Source organism: Aegilops tauschii, chromosome 6 (genome assembly GCF_002575655.3).
Source record: "Aegilops tauschii subsp. strangulata cultivar AL8/78 chromosome 6, Aet v6.0, whole genome shotgun sequence".
Classification (NCBI taxonomy): Eukaryota; Viridiplantae; Streptophyta; class Magnoliopsida; order Poales; family Poaceae; genus Aegilops; species Aegilops tauschii.
The window spans coordinates 477,874,184-477,887,335 of record NC_053040.3 but is presented as its reverse complement, the minus strand read 5'-3'; positions in this window follow the sequence as shown (position 1 = coordinate 477,887,335).

The following is a 13,152-nucleotide window of genomic DNA, read 5'->3' as shown; positions in this document are numbered from 1 at the left end:
TATCTGACATATTGTAGGCTTGCATAGCAGCCCAATCAACCACATGTCTTGGAAAAAGTCACAAGAACAGCGTCCCGTTGGGACATGTGGGCCAGGTCGTGGTAATAAACGGAAGCAGAAATGAAGATCTGACGGCCAACAGTGATCTAAATACGAAACCCAATGACCTGGGGCATGAGAGAGCTCGGTTTAGGTCTAAAAAAGGACGACTAAGGGGCATCAACCCCTCCTGGCCGCGTTCTTCCTCCCGGCTAGCTCCCTCGCTCATCCCAATCCCTCTGCACCGCGAGGATCTCGCCTCGCACCCCTGCCATCCGCTTCACAACCATGATTCAGAGTAAGACTATTGTTGGCTTCACCCTGATAATCCCCAAGTGCAGGGAATCATCGTAGCAATTCCCAAAGGTGGAAGTGATAAGCATGGAGTGTTGAACCCACAAGGAGCTAAAGGTAAGATCAATATTCTCTCAAGCCCTATCTGCCACTGATACGACTCTACGTGCACCGAACGTTTGCTTCCAACTAGAAACGAGAAATAAAACTACGTTGTGGGTATGAAGAGGATAACTTTGCATGGTATCGGAGAGCTAAAATATAAAAGTAGGTGTTGTTATCATAAAGTTAGAACATATTACTAAATATTATAAATAGCGAGTGTGGAATAATGGTGGATCGGTGTGCGGAATTGTCCTAGGCAATTGTTAACAAGACTGATAGTCGTCATTGCAATTTCATATGAGGGAGAGGCATAAGCTAACATACTTTCTCTACTTGGATCATATGCACTTATGATTGGAACTCTAGCAAGCATCCGCAACTACTAAAGATCATTAAGGTAAAACCCAACCATAGCATTAAAGCATCAAGTCCCCTTTATCCCATACGCAACAACCCCCTATAGAGGGAATCCCTCACGCTTGCGCGACACGGAGGGCAACCCACTATAAGCGAATCATGAATGTATTGCAACACCCTACAGCGGGAATCCCTCACGCTTGCGCGACACGGAGGGCACCATAGGACAGCACCAAAATAAAACATACAACTCATACCAATCTAGATCATCAATCAACCCAAAGAAAAAGGATATCTACTCAAAACATCATAGGATGGCAACATATCATTGGATCATAATATGTGGCATAAAGCACCATGTTGAAGTAGGGATTACAGCGGGGTGGGGGAGAGTGGACCGCGTAAAAGAGATGAGGATCGTGATGATGGTGGTGATGTTGATGAAGACGATCACCGCGGCGATGATTCCCCTCCCGATGGCACTCTGGCGCCACCGAGAGAGAGGAGGAGAGGTTCTCCCCCTTGTGCTTCCTCCTCCATGGCCTCCCCCCTAGATGGGGAAAGGTTCTCCCTCTGGTCCTTGGCCTTCACGGCGATGATGGCCTCTCCGGGATAATCCTCCATGGCCACCGGTGATGATGGCCCCCTCCGGCAGGGTGCCAGAGAGGGCCTAGATTGATTTCTCGTGGCTACAGAGGCTTGCGGCGGCGGAACTCCCGATCTAGGTTAATTTTCTAAGGTTTCTGTATTTATAGGAATTTTTGGCATCGGTCTCACGTCAAGGAGGTGCCTGAGGCGTCCACGAGGCAGGCCCACGCGCCTAGGGGGGTGGGCGCGCCCCCACCCTCGTGGGCGCCCCGGGACTCTCTTGGCCCAACTCTTTTACTCCGGGGTCTTCTTTTGGTCCATAAAAAATCGTCAAAAATTGGCACGTCAATTAGACTCCGTTTGATATTCCTTTTCTATAAAACTCAAAAACAAGGAAAAAACAGGAACTGGCACTGGGCGCTAGGTTAATAGGTTAGTCCCAAAAATCATATAAAATAGCATATAAATGCATATAAAACATCTAAGATGGATAATATAATAGCATGAATACTTCATAAATTATAGATACGTTGGAGACGTATCACACCCCCCTCTCCATCCATCATCCTCGTACTACGAAACGCCTCTGAAACCCTAACTGCGGTGCCGACTTGCCCGGCGACCTAGGGCCTGAGGAACCTGGATGTGGAATTCTGCATTGCTCCATCACCAATGGTGGAGGAACATTGCTGGCTGGGGAAGAGGCGATGGATGGTTGAAACAACATGTATCAGGCACACGAGTCTATTGGGGGAATGGGGCTGAGAATGAGATATGCCTTCCTGAATCTCTTGGCTCTCAACGCAAGCCCAAATGTCTTTTCTCATCATTTTTGTGGCGTGCCTTCTTTCACCCTGTAGCATAACTGAATTAATTATATAACAAAGAGATAATACAAATGACACATGCTATTAGTCATATTTGCTTAACTGCTTGTATTACTGGCAAAACTATGGCTCTCAAACAGAGCAGATCCATGTCAAATGCTTTTTGTCAAGAAATGGCACAAACAATCCTACTTATGTGCGACCAGTAAATGTTCTGAAATGATTAACCAGTAAGAAAAGACAGATGATAACATTGGATAATTGCAATTTCTTCATAGAACTGAGAAGCAAGTTGAGCTAACAAACTAATCAACTAATAGTAGTTCAAGGTTATTAATATCAGTCATCAATTCTCAAAATGTAGCTACTACAAAGTAGGAGTAGTGACCATTTATAATTGTGATTTCACTATGTTCTTTTTTTCTCTTCGGAAGTGCAAGTTTAGAAGTAATGGATGGGAGGAGCATGATGCAGGTATAGATACTCGTCGTTTTCTGGAATAAATGAGCAACTCCTAGAAAGTTACTCCTACCAATGTTCAACGGTTTATAGTAATCAAAAGCAACTGGTCCACAGGGATGACAATTTGCTAACCAAATATGAGTTCTATGCCAAAAATTATACCATTATAAACTTTTTTCCAAAAACTAATTCAACGATTTAATTTTTGAACAATAATGCATATTTCATTGGAAAAATTGATGATCTAGGAATACGCGTAGGCCTTCTATACCATAATAGAGGTAGTATCTAATATTTATCCCTGGTTCTAGCATACTTGCAAAGATATTAGGTTTTAACAAAAGTTGACATGATTGGCTTAGATGATGAAGCATCTTTACACATGTTGTTTTTCACAGAGCAGTTCAGATAGAAGTACTTGCTGAGTTTAGTATCGCTCCTTCCAGATTTCCCAACGAGGGCAGAATTATTGTTGGTGCTCTCACTTTATGTACCATGTTCAATCAACCTAATGCCCATCTGCCATAATATTGCAGTAACAATGTCGTTGAAGCTATTTATTTCATTCTATTGTTGCACCCTCACCAACTGGAAGATCTCTACTGGAAGTTGCTACTTAACTATAAAGGTTCCTTGAAGGTACATACATATCATACATCAGATAAGCTCGAAGTCCAAGTAATATACTTGTTTCGTCAAGCAAGAAGTTGGAAATGGTATATTTGCCGTATTGCAAATATAGCCTCTCCATTTTAGCTAGGAACAAGCATTGTTTATCTGAAAACACAGAAGCATAACATCTGGAACATATGCTATATTGCAGCACTCTTCTTCGCATATCTACTGAGATAGCGCATAAAGAAAGATAAAAGCCAGATAAAGTAGTTACAATGTAAATAGTGCTTGCTGATGCTGGGGTTAACATAAGTGAAATGCAAATCATGATACAAATATCTCAGCTGGAAGCCTGGAACGTTATCTGGTCTTCATGATACAAATATTGAACTTTTTTTCTAATCATTTGTGATGATACTGCCACTGAAGAAAACAAACGAAACCTCACATGTTTTAATTTCATTCAAAGGATATCATGTCTTAATTAAGGAGAGAGTCCCATAGAGGAAACAAATAGTGATTGGACACCAATAAGATGAACTTTGTACAGTGAACCCATATCTCTTTGGGAGATAATTGACAGAGTAAACACAGGGTGTATGAGGGCATAATTTGCACACCTCAAAGAAGTAGCAGTGTATTGCCCTTTGGGTCAATGCAAACGAATTCGGCTCCTGGTGGGCTTGAATTCTTGTGGCACATTTTGACATAGGGAACCTCTTATCTGATGCTAGCCATAATAGTGTAGTATTGGATTGTATATACCCCATTCTTGTTGGGATATCCTCCTCATGTGGGCTGTGAGGAGATGATCATTTGAGGCCTTTTAGGCAGCCCAAAGAGGTGCAGAAGCCCACTACCCATTAGGGTTATGACCTAGGGTCATTTTGGACTTTGCACATGAGAGGATGGGGATGCTTTACCCTCCATCCAGCAGCCACCACCAAAAGTGACGAAAATCAGTTCATCCTCCAGGAGAGAAGAAGAGAGAAAACCAAGAGAGCAGGGGAAGAAGAGGAAGATTGAAGGAAGAAGCAAAGGGAGCTCCTCCCCAAGGTTGTGATGGTCCAGATCCACTATCTTGTCTCCTTCAAGCTTCGGTTCCATCATCTTTGGTGAGATTGTTCCAGTCCCTAGTTCTTGAGCCCCAAATCTTGTTGTGTTCATCCAAGATTCAGAAATCTTGATGTATGAGATCCTCTAGTGCTGTCTAGAGAAGAACTTGTTGTATCCCGCATTTGATAATAGTGGAAGAGGATTTGGGTGGCTTCGTCCCATGGTTTTCCCCCTCAAGTTGGGGGGTTTTCCACGTAAAAATCTGGTGTCTCTTTGTTGATGCTTGGTGTTGTCCAGAAACTTACTCCTACCACAAGACACTAGGCTGAGGAGTGTCTTGCCTGCTGAGTAACATTTTCTGCCTCCATATATGCTGCTGCATATGTTTCCTTCCGTGCTAAGCTACGATCCTTGAATTAGTATATGATGTGGTGCTGAGATTACTTGTTTCCGCTGCAGTTTTCAGTTAACAACAAGTGCATTTGTGTGCTAATTCCCAAAAGAGTGGCATCAGAGCCTTGGTTGCTTAGAAGGTTGCAAATCCCAGTTGCTTGGTTGTTGCTGGAAGTGCTGCTCACAATGGCTTTGGAAGAAAGCGCTACTACAAGTGGCATGATAAAACTTGATTCTTCCAATTACTCATTATGGAAGCCCATGATGGAAGACATCCTTTATTGCAAGGATTTGTATGAGCCAATTGTGAAAGACAAGATACCCACAGGTGTCACGGAAGAAGAATGGAGAGTGTTGCATAGAAAGGCAGTAGGTATGATTCGGTTGTACATCAACCACAATATTTTCCACCATGTTGCAACACAAATGCTTATGAGATGTGGCAGAAGTTGGAGTCTATGTATGAGAGGAAGACATCAATGAACAAAGCCTCGGTGATCAAAAGACTTGCAAAGCTTGAGTACCGAGATGGCACAAGTGTGATTGAGCACTTGAATGTCTTCCAATGCCATATAAATCAACTTTCAGCCATGAAGATCAACTTTGAGGGTGAGGTGCAAGCATTGTTGCTGATGAGTTCCATGCCTGATAGTTGGAACACGCTTGTTGTGTCACTTAGCAATTCAGCTCCAGATGGGAAGCTGACTTTGGAGATGGTGAAGAACAGCATGCTGAATGAAGAAGCCAGAAAGAAGGAAAAGGGTGATGCCTCTTCTTCTGATGCGTATGTGGCTGAAACCCATGGGAAGAATGAGAACAGTGGATGCAGCAATACAAGATTTCAGCAAGGCAAAAGCAAATCCAGGGGGAGATCAAAGTCAAAACAGAGAAAAGATATTACTTTCTTTCATTGTGGAAATCCGAGACACATAAAGAGCGAGTGCAGGAAGTACAAAAGAGGGCTTGCAGAGGGGAAATTCACAAAGAAAACCGAGCAAAAGGCTGAGAGCAGTTCAACCATGACCACAATAGATGAGGACTATCTAGTCATTGAAGATGAAGATTGCTATAGTGCTGTACGTGATGATGCCATTGTTGGGGAACGTAGTAATTTCAAAAAAATTCCTACGCACACGCAAGATCATGGTGATGCATAGCAACGAGAGGGGAGAGTGTTGTCTACGTACCCTCGTAGACCGTAAGCGGAAGCGTTATATCAACGCGGTTGATGTAGTCGTACGTCTTCACGATCCGACCGATCCAAGTACCGAAAGCACGGCACCTCCAAGTTCTGCACACGTTCAGCTCGATGACATCCCCGCCTTCTCGATCCAGCAAGAGGGGTGAAGTAGTAGATGAGTTCCGGCAGCACGACGGCGTGGTGACGGTGTTGGTGAAGAACAATCTCCGCAGGGCTTTTCCTAAGCACTATGAAAACTATGACGGAGGATAAACTAGAGGGGACGAGGTTGCCGGCACACGGCTTGGTGTTTCTTGATGTGTCTTGGGTGCTAGCCCTACCCCTCTATTTATATGTTGAGCCTTGGGGTCGAAACTTGGAGTAAAAGCCTCCACAAAGTCGGTTTCACCTGAAAGGCAAGAGTCCTTCTCGGACTCCAGGGCCAGACGCCACGGTTCCCGGCGTCTGGACCCAGACGCCAGGGACCCTGGCGTCTGGCCCCTGGACTCCACAAAACTTCCTTTTGCTCTTTCCAAAAACCTCGTGGGCTTTCCCCTTTGGCCCAGATAAAGTGTTCTCGTGCCCAAACATTTCGGGAAACATCCGGAACCCCTTCCGATGGATTCCGGAACCTTTCCGGAGATCAAACACTACTATCCACATATCAATCTTTACTTCCGGACCATTCCGGAGTTCCTCGTCATATCCGTGATCTCATCCAAAACTCCGAACAACATTCGGTCACCAACATACATAACTCATAGTACTATATCGTCAACGAACGTTAAGCGTGCGGACCCTACGGGTTCGAGAACTATGTAGACATGACCGAGACACCTCTCTGGTCAATAACCAATTGCGGGACCTGGATGCCCATATTGGCTCCTACATATTCTACGAAGATCTTTATCGGTCAGACCGCATAACAACATATGTTGTTCCCTTTGTCATCGGTATGTTACTTGCCCGAGATTCGATCCTCGGTATCTCAATACCTAGTTCAATCTTGTTACCGGCAAGTCTCTTTACTCGTTCTGTAATACATCATCCTGCAACTAACTCATTAGTTGCAATGCTTGCAAGGCTTATAGTGATGTGCATTACCGAGTGGGCCCAGAGAAACCTCTCCGACAATCGGAGTGACAAATCCTAATCTCGAAATACGCCAACCCAACAAGTACCTTCGGAGACACCTGTAGAGCACCTTTATAATCACCCAGTTACGTTGTGATGTTTGGTAGCACACAAAGTGTTCCTCTGGTAAACGGGAGTTGCATAATCTCATAGTCATAGGAACATGTATAAGTCATGAAGAAAGCAATAGCAGAATACTAAACAATCAAGTGCTAAGCTAACAGAATGGGTCAAGTCAATCACATCATTCTCCTAATGATGCGATCCCGTTAATCAAATGACAACCCATGTCAATGGCTAGGAAACATAACCATCTTCGATCAACGAGCTAGTCAAGTACAGGCATACTAGTGACACTCTGTTTGTCTATGTATTCACACAAGTATTACGTTTCCGGTTCATACAATTCTAGCATGAATAATAAACATTTATCATGATATAAGGAAATAAATAGTAACTTTATTATTGCCTCTAGGGCATATTTCCTTCAGTCTCCCACTTGCACTAGAGTCAATAATCTAGATCACATCGCCATGTGATTTAACATCAATAGTTCACATCACCATGTGATTAACACCCATAGTTGACATCGTCATGTGACCAACACCCAAAGGGTTTACTAGAGTCAATAATCTAGTTCACATCACTATGTGATTAACACCCAAAGAGTACTAAGGTGTGATCATGATTTGCTTGTGAGAGAAGTTTAGTCAACGGTTCTGCCACATTTAGATCCATATGTATTTTGCAAATTTCTATGTCAACAATGCTCTGCATGGAGCTACTCTAGCTAATTGCTCCCACTTTCAATATGTATCCAGATTGAGACTTATAGTTATCTAGATCAGTATCAAAATTTGCATCGACGTAACCCTTTACGATGAACCTTTTTGTCACCTCCATAATCGAGAAACATATCCTTATTCCACTAAGGATAATTTTGACCGCTGTCCAGTGATCTACTCCTAGATCACTATTGTACTCCCTTGCCAAACTCGGTGGTAGGGTATACAATAGATCTGGTACACAGCATGGCATACTTTATAGAACCTATGGCTGAGGCATAGGGAATGACTTTCATTCTCTTTCTATCTTCTGCCGTGGTCGGGGTTTGAGTCTTACTCAATTTCACACCTTGTAACACAGGCAAGAACTCTTTCTTTGACTGTTCCATTTTGAACTACTTCAAAATCTTGTCAAGGTATGTACTCATTGAAAAATCTTATCAAGCGTTTTGATCTATCTCTATAGATCTTGATGCTCAATATGTAAGCAGCTTCACCGGGGTCTTTCTTTGAAAAACTCCTTTCAAACACTCCTTTATGCTTTGCAGAATAATTCTACATTATTTCCGATCAACAATATGTCATTCACTATACTTATCAGAAATGTTGTAGTGCTCCCACTCACTTTCTTGTAAATACAGGCTTCACCGCAAGTCTGTATAAAACTATATGCTTTGATCAACTCATCAAAGCGTATATTCCAACTCCGAGATGCTTGAACCAGTCCATAGATGGATCGCTGGAGCTTGCACATTTTGTTAACACCTTTTGGATCGACAAAACCTTCTGGTTGCATCATATACAACTCTTCTTTAATAAATCCATTAAGGAATGCAGTTTTGTTTATCCATTTGCCAGATTTCATAAAATGCGGCAATTGCTAACATGATTCGGACAGACTTAAGCATAGATACGAGTGAGAAACTCTCATCGTAGTCAACACCTTGAACTTGTCGAAAACCTTTTGCGACAATTCCAGCTTTGTAGATAGTAACACTACTATCAGCGTCCGTCTTCCTCTTGAAGATCCATTTAATCTCAATGGCTCGCCGATCATTTGGGCAAGTCAATCAAAGTCCATACTTTGTTCTCATACATGGATCCCATCTCAGATTTCATGGCCTCAAAACATTTCGCGGAATCTGGGCTCATCATCGCTTCCTCATAGTTCGTAGGTTCGTCATGGTCAAGTAACATGACCTCCAGAATAGGATTACCGTACCACTCTAGTGCGGATCTCACTCTGGTTGACCTACGAGGTTCGGTAGTAACTTGATCTGAAGTCACATGATCATCATCATTAGCTTCCTCTCTAATTGGTGTAGGAGTCACAGGAACAGATTTCTGTGATGAACTACTATTCAATAAGGGAGCAGGTACAGTTACCTCATCAAGTTCTACTTTCCTCCCGCTCACTTCTTTCGAGAGAAACTCCTTCTCTAGAAAGGATCCATTCTTTGCAATGAATATCTTGCCTTCGGATATGTGATAGAAGGTGTACCCAACAGTAACTTTTGGGTATCCTATGAAGACGCACTTTTCCGATTTGGGTTTGAGCTTATCAGGATGAAACTTTTTCACATAAGCATCGCAACCCCAAACTTTAAGAAACGACAGCTTAGGTTTATTGCTAAACCATAGTTCATACGGTGTCGTCTCAATGGATTTAGATGGTGCCCTATTTAACGTGAATGCAGCTGTCTCTAATGCATAATCCCAAAACGGTAGTGGTAAATCGGTAAGAGACATCATAGATCGCACCATATCTAATAAAGTACAGTTTATGACGCTCGGACACACCATTACACTGTGGTGTTCCAGGTGGCATGAGTAGTGAAACTATTTCACATTGTTTTAACTGAAGGCCAAACTCGTAACTCGAATATTTTACCTCTCCGATCATATCGTAGAAACTTTTATTTTTGTTACGATGATTCTCCACTTCACTCTGAAATTCTTTGAACTTTTCAAATGTTTCAGACTTGTGTTTCATCAAGTAGATATACCCATATCTGCTCAAATCATCTGTGAAGGTCAGAAAATAATGATAACCGCCGCGAGCCTCAACACTCATCGGATTGCATACATCAGTATGTATTATTTCCAATAAGTCAGTTGCTTGCTCCATTGTTCCGGAGAACGGAGTTTTAGTCATCTTGCCCATAAGGCATGGTTTGCAAGAATCAAGTGATTCATAATCAAGTGATTCAAAAATTCCATTAGCATGGAGTTTCTTCATGCGCTTTACACCAATATGACCTAAACGGCAGTGCCACAAATAAGTTGCACTATCATTATTAACTTTGCATCTTTTGGCTTCAATATTATGAATATGTGTATCACTACGATCGAGATCCAACAAACCATTTTCGTTGGGTGTATGACCAAAGAAGGTTTTATTCATGTAAGCAGAACAACAATTATTCTCTAACTTAAATGAATAACCGTATTGCAATAAACATGATCAAATCATATTCATGCTCAACGCAAACACCAAATAACACTTATTCAGGTTCAACACTAATCCCGAAAGTATAGGGAGTGTGCAATGATGATCATATCAATCTTGGAACTACTTCCAACACACATCGTCACCTCGCCCTTAACTAGTTTCTGTTCATTCTACAACTCCCATTTCGAGTTACTAATCTTAGCAACTGAACTAGTATCAAATACCGAGGGGTTGCTATAAACACTAGTAAAGTACACATTAATAAAATGTATATCAAATATACCTATGTTCACTTTTCCATCCTTCTTATCCGCCAATTACTTGGGGTAGTTCCGCTTCCAGTGACCAGTCCCTTTGCAGTAGAAGCACTTAGTCTCAGGCTTAGGTCCAGACTTGGGTTTCTTCAATCGAGCAGCAACTTGCTTGCCGTTCTTCTTGAAGTTCCCCTTCTTCCCTTTGCCCTTTCTCTTGAAACTAGTGGTCTTGTCAACCATCAACGCTTGATGTTTTTCTTGATTTCTACCTTCGCCGATTTTAGCATCGCGAAGAGCTTGGGAATTGTTTTCGTCATCCCTTGCATATTATAGTTCATCACGAAGTTCTACTAACTTGGTGATGGTGACTAGAGAATTCTGTCAATCACTATTTTATCTGGAAGATTAACTCACACTTGATTCAAGTGATTGTAGTACCCAGACAATCTGAGCACATGCTCACTGCTTGAGCTATTCTCCTCCATCTTTTAGCTATAGAACTTGTTGGAGACTTCATATCTCTCAACTCGGGTATTTGCTTGAAATATTAACTTCAACTCCTGGAACATCTCATATGGTCCATGACGTTCAAAACGTCTTTGAAGTCCCGATTCTAAGCCGTTAAGCATGGTGCACTTAAACTATCAAGTAGTCATCATATTGAGCTAGCCAAACATTCATAACGTCTGCATCTGCTCCTGCAATAGGTCTGTCACCTAGCGGTACATCAAGGACATAATTCTTCTGTGCAGCATTGAGGATAATCCTCAGATCACGGATCCAATCCGTATCATTGCTACTAACATTATTCAACTTAGTTTTCTCTAGGAACATATCAAAACTAAAACAGGGGAGCTAAACGCGAGCTATTGATCTACAACATAGATATGCTAATACTACCAGGACTAAGTTCATGATAAATTTAAGTTCAATTAATCATATTACTTAATAACTTCCACTTAGATAGACATCCCTCTAATCATCTAAGTGATCACGTGATCCAAATCAACTAAACCATAACCGATCATCACGTGAAATGGAGTAGTTTTCAATGGTGAACATCACTATGTTGATCATATCTTCTATATGATTCATGCTCGACCTTTCGGTCTCAGTGTTCCGAGGCCATATCTGCATATGCTAGGCTCGTCAAGTTTAACCTGAGTATTCCGCGTGTGCAAAACTGTCTTGCACCCGTTGTAGATGGACGTAGAGCTTATCACACCCGATCATCACATGGTGTCTGGGCACGACGAACTTTGGCAACGGTGCATACTCAGGGAGAACACTTTTATCTTGAAATTTAGTGAGAGATCATCTTATAATGCTACCGCCGAACTAAGCAAAATAAGATGTATAAAAGATAAACATCACATGCAATCATAATATGTGACATGATATGGCCATCATCATCTTGTGCCTTTGATCTCCATCTCCAAAGCATCGTCATGATCTCCATCGTCACTGGCATGACACCATGATCTCCATCATCTTGATCTATATCAATGTGTCATCACATGGTCGTCTCGCCAACTATTGCTCTTGCAACTATTACTATCGCATAGCGATAAAGTAAAGCAATTATTTGGCGCTTGCATCTTATGCAATAGAGAGACAACCATAAGGCTTTTGCCAGTTGCCGATAACTTCAACAAAACATGATCATCTCATACAACAACTTATATCTTCATCACGTCTTGACCATATCACATCACAACATGCCCTGCAAAAACAAGTTAGACGTCCTCTACTTTGTTGTTGCAAGTTTTACGTGGCTGCTACAGGCTGAGCAAGAACCGTTCTTACCTACGCATCAAAACCACAACGATAGTTCGTCAAGTTAGTGCTGTTTTAACCTTCTCAAGGACCGAGCGTAGCCACACTCAGTTCAACTAAAGTTGGAGAAACTGACACCCGCTAGTCACCTGTGTGCATAGCACGGCGGTAAAACCAGTCTCGTGTAAGCGTACGCGTAATGTCGGTCCGGGCCGCTTCATCCAACAATACCGCCGAACCAAAGTATGACATGCTGGTAAGAAGTATGACTTGTATCGCCCACAACTCACTTGTGTTCTACTCGTGCATATGATATCTACGCATAAAACCAGGCTCGGATGCCACTGTTGGGGAACGTAGTAATTTCAAAAAAAATTCTACGCACATGCAAGATCATGGTGATGCATAGCAACGAGAGGGGAGAGTGTTGTCTACGTACCCTCGTAGCCCGTAAGCGGAAGCGTTATATCAACGCGGTTGATGTAGTCGTACGTCTTCACGATCCGACCGATCCAAGTACCGAAAGCACGGCACCTCCGAGTTCTGCACACGTTCAGGTCGATGACGTCCCCGCCTTCTCGATCCAGCAAGAGGGTCGAAGTAGTAGATGAGTTCTGGCAACACGACGGCGTGGTGACAGTGTTGGTGAAGAACAATCTCCGCAGGGCTTCGCCTAAGCACTACGAAAACTATGACGGAGGATAAACTAGAGGGGACAGGGTTGCCGGCACACGGCTTGGTGTTTCTTGATGTGTCTTGGGTGCTAGCCCTACCCCTCTATTTATATGTTGAGCCTTGGGGTCGAAACTTGGAGTAAAAGCCTCCACAAAGTCGG